Here is a 6,899-nt window from a genome sequence, read left to right as displayed (position 1 = left end):
TTTATGCTTGCCTACCTATGGCCAAGAAATTTGGGCAGGTTTTGAGCCCTCAAAATGGTCAAAAACACTCAAAAAATGACCTCACTGCCCCTATTTTGACACACAGGAAGCAGTCCTGGGAGATTTGATTTTTGACAGAGAAAATGAAGGCCAAATTGAAAAATTCTACTTGGGTTGGAAAGTAGACAGGCAGACCTTTCCACCAAGCACACGTGGAGCTAATTTGGACACCGAGAAGGCCTTCAAAAGTGGGTCCAAATAGGCGCTATGCATAGAGAATCAGGTGCGGCGCATAGAGGAAAAATTGCCAGTTTGACTAAGTATTGCTCTGTTTTTCGCCCAATTTTGGCTAGTTTGACTTTTTCACTCTCTTAGTGACAAATTGTGATGTAATTTCATGTACATTTATGGATCATGATGTAAATATGTCAAAATTTTCACTTAGTAAGGTAGATTCATCAGTTAAAATGTTGTTTGAAACTGAATGGATCAGTTCCCTAGTTTCTAGAGGCATGTTGTTCTACTACCTGATTTCTAGTTCCTAGTTTAGAATCAGTTGGATCAGCTCCTAAACTTGTGAGCTCCACCCCTAGAGGCTAGGATGAGCTATGTTTTGTCTATATTATGTGGTTTTTCATTCATTACCAAGGTTCGACTCTTGAGAAAGCCTTGAGCTTCATTGTACATTCATATTAGCATTTTGGCTAAGGAATTGAGACCAGGGTTTGCAGCACTCGTTGGGATCCATGTGGCAATTTGTCTTGGTACAGTGTTTTCTTTTGTTATTGTGAATTTTCTTATGTGTTTATGTATGCCATTCTCTATCTGATTTCTTCTTAACTAAACAAACAAGAGTGTAAGTAGAATCCATTGAAATTGCAGTGCTCTACTTGAGGTTTGCTTTAGTTTCTTGATGTTTTCAGCTGTTTGGAGAGGATCCATGACTTACCTTGCCCTCTTCAGCTCCTTACCTGTCTAATCTTTCCATCTCATTTAACTTTAAGTGCCAAAAACAATTGCCTACCTTGCCCCATCGAGACCTCTGCAAGACTGAGCCTCATCCCTGCACCCAAAATCTGCCTTTTCATCTAAGCCAACAAAATCATCATTTTATTCCAAAACTCTTGCACACATATACCTAGCCTAAGATCAGTAGTTAAATCAGTCATCTCAAGCCTTTAGCGATTATAATTTGCTGAGATTGACCCGGAGAGAGCTCTCTCCTGACCTGGTAGCGCTAGCTACCAGGCTGAGCGTGGTTTGATGTGGACCTAGAATCTTACCTTTTCAGCCTGAGGTAAATCTAGGCTCTAACACAAACAATGATGGTATTTTCTAACCTCAAATGTATTCATTTTTTTTAATTGATGCAAAACAAGTTTAGGCTATATACGAGATGACACTGCCTTTTCAAATGCAACTAGGAGTAAACTTGTTAAAATGTGAAATCTCCAAAAAGTAGTAAAGATCCCAAATAAATTATTTAGGTTATAATTGTTATCACATTCTTGGATATGCTATATTTCGTGGTATTTATTTTGCTAACATATATATTTATATAAGCCACACACAAAAATGTATTGTATCCAGATACTTATAACAATCTGTTGTTTAAATATTCATATCCATCTTTGGATCACTTGGTACTTCAATTGTCTCCCAAAATGGTTGGGGTGAGACCATAGCTGCCAAATTTGGATGTGGCATATATATTTTTACATAAGCCACATCCAAATGTATTGTATCCAAATTTTTATAAACTTAGTACTTTAATTGTTAGAGATGAGACCATAGCTACCCAAAAAAGAAATATTATCAAAATTAATCTCAACAAAAGAGATGTAGCTGAAAAAATATGGGCTTGATTTTTCATTTAAAGGCAATCTTGCCGTATAACCATCAGGATAAGTTGGAAGTTCGCACACTAAGAAAACTGTATGCTAAAACCAAGTAATAAAGTGTAATGTTAGGACCAAGTATGAGTTTGGAGTTGGACAAGGTTGTAATCAATGTATTAAAACCAACCGAACTAGAACTAGAACTAGAATTGGACAGCTCAGCTGGCCAGACCTCCAAAGGCACCAAACCAAACCTCAAGCCATTTCAGGAACTAGTTCCACACAGAACCAGCCAGTTTGGTGTCCAAGCAGATCTAGGACAGGCTGTGCAGGGTCTGGGGCTGGGATTGAGAGCAAAAGAGAAATTTAACATCTTCCAGTGACTGACAGGAAATCACTATTAGTATATTTATCGTGGAGTGGCCCTGGAAGTGAAAAACACCTGGAATATCATCTCGAATCAATAACAGTCAAATGGGGAAAATAAAATCCTAATTTGTTTTAGTTATAGTATGCAAACTCCAATCAACAAAGAGTCAAAAAGATAATTCAAAAACGTTGTTAAAATAAAATTCTTGTACATGAGTTAAGGAGTCCATCTTGGGATATAAATTCAGTTAAGCAAAGAGTTCAACTTGAGCAACTGTCTCTAATGGTTTGGAATCTTGGATTTACATTGATGTACACGTATAATTTTCATTCAAACTTTCATATTTTCTGTATTTTTCTGTATTATATAAACTACAATAAACTGATTTAAGTCGCAGACATAAGATTAGAGATAGATTTGCTAATAAAAAGAGCACTGGTCACAAAGGCTAGTCAAATTGAAAAGTTGTTTTATACAATGTATATAAGATATACCTCAGTTCTCATGACTAATTCATTTAATTTCATTAATTTGGTAATTGCATGTAGGACATTCAAAAGATTAGAGGTTTAGTGAATTTAATGATACATTGCATATCCTGAAAGTATGCGTAATTCATTGAGAATTCTTAAACTCTATTCTTTATGACCCTGAGAATCTTGTAAGATTTGTACATTATAATAGACTATAGATGTTCCTTCTAAAATGGATTTTGGCTACAATGTCACACACATGAAATAAATCAACCTAGGTTGTAAGCCAAAATGTTTCTGTGACAAGAAAAAGATATAATCCATCCAAAATCCACATCATAATGTGGTTAGAACCAAAAACATATGACACCCCTATTCTTTATGGCCCTGAGAATCTTGAGTGCCAAAACTCCCCGAGTTACCTTCTTGAGCTAGGTAGGATGGCCTACCAGTCAAGGGTTGATGAGGAAATGGTTGATTGCTGCCATATGATTGATTCCAATTTGCAGCTTCCAACCATGGAGGTATTGAGTACCCATACCTCACATTTGCACTACTGACCCCTGCATTAAGTGGAGGTGTGTAATGAGCATACAGAGAATTGACACCAACTCTGGTAGGAACAAGGCAAGTGGGTAAACCCTCAGTTTGATAGTGAGGCACTTGAATGTTTATGAGATCTTGGAATAATGGTGTATTATCTGCAATGGAGTCCAATGAGTTTGAAATAATCCTGGTTTCATCAGCTATTCTTGTATCGTTGATCATCCCTTGTTCCTTTTCAAGCATTTGTTGTGCCTTTCATTTTTCCTTTTCCTATCTTGCCATTTTTTTTTGTTGGTCCTTAACTTGCCTTGCTTTATCTCTTTCAATCCTTTCATCTGCTCGATGTTGCGCTGCAACAATCCTTGTTGCCTTCTTCTCCTTGACTAGATCCTTCTTTTTCTGTTTTAATTCTTGCATTTCAAATTTCTTTTTTTTCAAACTCAACTAACAGGTTTATATAGTCCTCTAAGGTGAGTAACTGTGAGCTTTGGCCCAGACGAAGACTACCCGGTGCACCTTGCTTTTTTTCATTGATACTCTCTCTCCTGGTAGCTTTAGGAACCCGCCAAGTGTCTTCTCCACTCCTCCCACCTGCATGTCATTGGTTGGCACTTCCCTTTCAGTATCTGTTGGAACTGATTGAAGTATACCATTATCTTCATTTCATGCCTCATTATGTCCTTCATCTTCTTCCATTGATCTATTGTCCAAAAAAAAATGAACAATTTCACTATTCAATTCTGTTGGTTGTGAGGGCATGTTCATGATTTCTTCATCAGTTGTTGAGACACTATGTGCATTCATATTGATCATTGCTTTTGCTAGCCATGAAGGTGGGGTTACTTGGCTTGGCAATGTCAATTGGTCATTGTCAACTGCATGTTCAACAATGTCATTAACAATATCAGCAACAGTAGTTTCATGTTCTTGAGTTGGTGGAACGATCTCCATGTTACTGCGAATTTGTTCATGGTTATATTGTGTTTCACATACAGTTTCATCATCTTCATCATATAAGTGTCCTTGAGAACTAGGCTATGCTATGCCTGTCATAATCACAGTAAGGCTGGGCATAAATTCTATGTTGGGAACAACTTGCAGCTGTGATCAGCCTTGGAATGGACTTATCGTCACTTTCAACATTATACAAAACAATATCTTTTAAACTACCACGTTATATCCACAATATTTTAAGTGGCTGATCCATAAGTATAAGTTTAGATCACCTGATGATCACATTGCTGGAGCTTGCTTTTCCTAACAACATGGAAATTAAGTCAATTTCCTGCCTATTCATCAGTTTAGCAACTTTTATATGGATATCTGCTAGTGGGCTTCAAGTAGGATTCTATGATAGAAGTTGCAGTGCAGTTGAAAGGTTTCGTTCATTCCCATTACGATAGACTTTCACGTAAATCAAGATTCCCGTATTGGACAAAGAAAACTTAACTGAAGACGCGTGAGAAAAGATCTTAGGTTTTTAAAACATTTATCTCATTGAATGGAGAAATTAGAGTTTGAAATAAGAAACTCTACAAAAACTCTATAAAAAGCAGTTGTGTGGTTATATGGTTTCCAATTTTTATTATCAGTCATAAAAAGTTTTAGAAAATTGAACTGAAAAAATTAAGTATGTTGAAGGCATTCATTTTTTTTATTTTAAGGAATGGTTTTAACTTTTCTAAATAGTTGTATTTAGAACCTACTTTTTATTCAATGGCTGTTTGTGAAACCATCCAACTATCCTTTTAGCAGTTATGGCCAGACAGATCATGTAAGAACTCTGATAAATGAAAACAATGAAAACAGAACTGTAAGAAGAATGAGTTGTAATTGATATAACTAACCTGGATATATTGGCAACTTTTTTGTGATGTTGTCTTCAATTTTGTTGAATAGTTTGAAAGCATAAGATGCAACTTCAACAGTGGGTGGACTTCTTTTATAGTTTTTGGCACCTGAATTTAATTAGTGGACATGGATGCACATGGATTGCAATGGCTTCATTTTGAATGTGTGGTCTGGATTTAATTTGATGTGATCTAATGGTTGGGAATTGGTTATTTGTTGATCCATGTGCTTTGATCTGTTTTAATGAGAAATAGAGTGAGTTGGGTGTCATTTATTGCAGTTATTGGGTTTGGGTGTCATTTATTGAACAAAGTGGGTTTAAATGTTATTGGGTTGGGTGTCATTTATTGAACATAGGGGGTTTAGTTGTTGAACAACACAGCAGTTATGGCTGACATACATTCCCTTTTATTATGTGCAGGTAGGGATATTTATTTGAGATACAAAGCTTCAGTTCCGATCAGTGGGGGTTGAAGTTGTTATCACTCAGGTTGTTCCCCAAAAGTTGTAAGAAAAGGGAATACGGCCGAGGTAACCACAGACCAATCTTTTAGATGTAGGTTCTAGCCAATCTGCATCCAGAGATGGCTCTCTCTTTATGATTTAGCTTTGTTTTTAATGTATATTAGGCTAGTTATCAAGTACAGGGGTTTGTTCGATTTTTGGATGGTGAGATTCAACAGAACAGGGTTGTAAATATGAGAAGTTCAGTCCATTGGGCTGATGGAGTCTATGAAGATGAACTATTGGGTATGGTTTCTTTGATAGAGGGTGGTACTACAGAGCAAGATAATCAACCATGAAACAAATTGTAAGCTGGAATCAAGTGAGATGGGGTCAGGGGGTGAAGGGCAACTAAGAATCCTTCATCATGCTGACAGAGGGAAAGTGGATGAATATTTCCAGGGAGCAGTTAAGAATTCCTTAGCTATATTCAAGATGTAAGAACCAGGGGAAACAGGAGCAGTTAAGAATTCCTGCTTATGCTAATTCTGAAGAAAACATAAACAATAACAGAGATTGAACACAGAGTACAGTTAAGCAAGTTCTGGGTTATTCTTTTTCCCTGTTATTAAGATTATGAACATAGATGATATATAAAAACACAGAAACTATAAAACATGAGTTAAAAATACTTATTGATCCATGAAATAATTCGAGAATTCTGCAACATAGTCCTCTACCATCAATTTCACAACCAGAGAGTTCAGCAACAACGTGTTTCAGCAACCTTTTATTCAGAAGAGTTTTCAGAGTTACAGAGCAGTTCTAGAAATGTATCACCAACCCCTAATACTTGGCTTGGGTAGGTATTTGTACAAAAATGTTTACAAAATATCTCAATGAAATAATATCTAGCAATAACTTCTTCCACCTACTCTACAGGGGAAGTAAATGATCTTGAAAACAGGGAGAAATGAATGCAGAAGTAAATGTTGTTGTGTTGGCCATTCAATTGGTGAGATATGTTGACCGTAAAATTGGTGAGTCAGCCGGTGGATGCTTTACTGATATTCCACGTGGCTGGATTAGCTTTTTTCGGGACATTTAACTTTGATTTAATAGACTGCAGCCCCGCGAGACTCTCACCCATTCCCTTTATCTGCTTTATGATATCTGTTGCTTTCTGGGAAAGACAAAATTTGAAACCCGCCTACAAGATTTCCAACATGCTTTGCCACCACTGCTCTTCTGGCAACTGATGTCTTTGCAGCTTTATCAAAGTCTCATCAGCGTCTATGTACCTGTAGAACTTAGGCTGGACTGTAAAAAGATGTTGTACTTCATGCTCTATATAAAATAGATTTTCCAAATTGATGT

Source organism: Pinus tabuliformis, chromosome 1_1, assembly GCF_031772625.1.
Source record: "Pinus tabuliformis cultivar Carrire ecotype Pingquan chromosome 1_1, CPIR1, whole genome shotgun sequence".
Taxonomy (NCBI): domain Eukaryota; kingdom Viridiplantae; phylum Streptophyta; class Pinopsida; order Pinales; family Pinaceae; genus Pinus; species Pinus tabuliformis.
The sequence above is the reverse complement of the archived record's forward strand: the minus strand, read 5'-3'. Positions refer to the sequence as shown.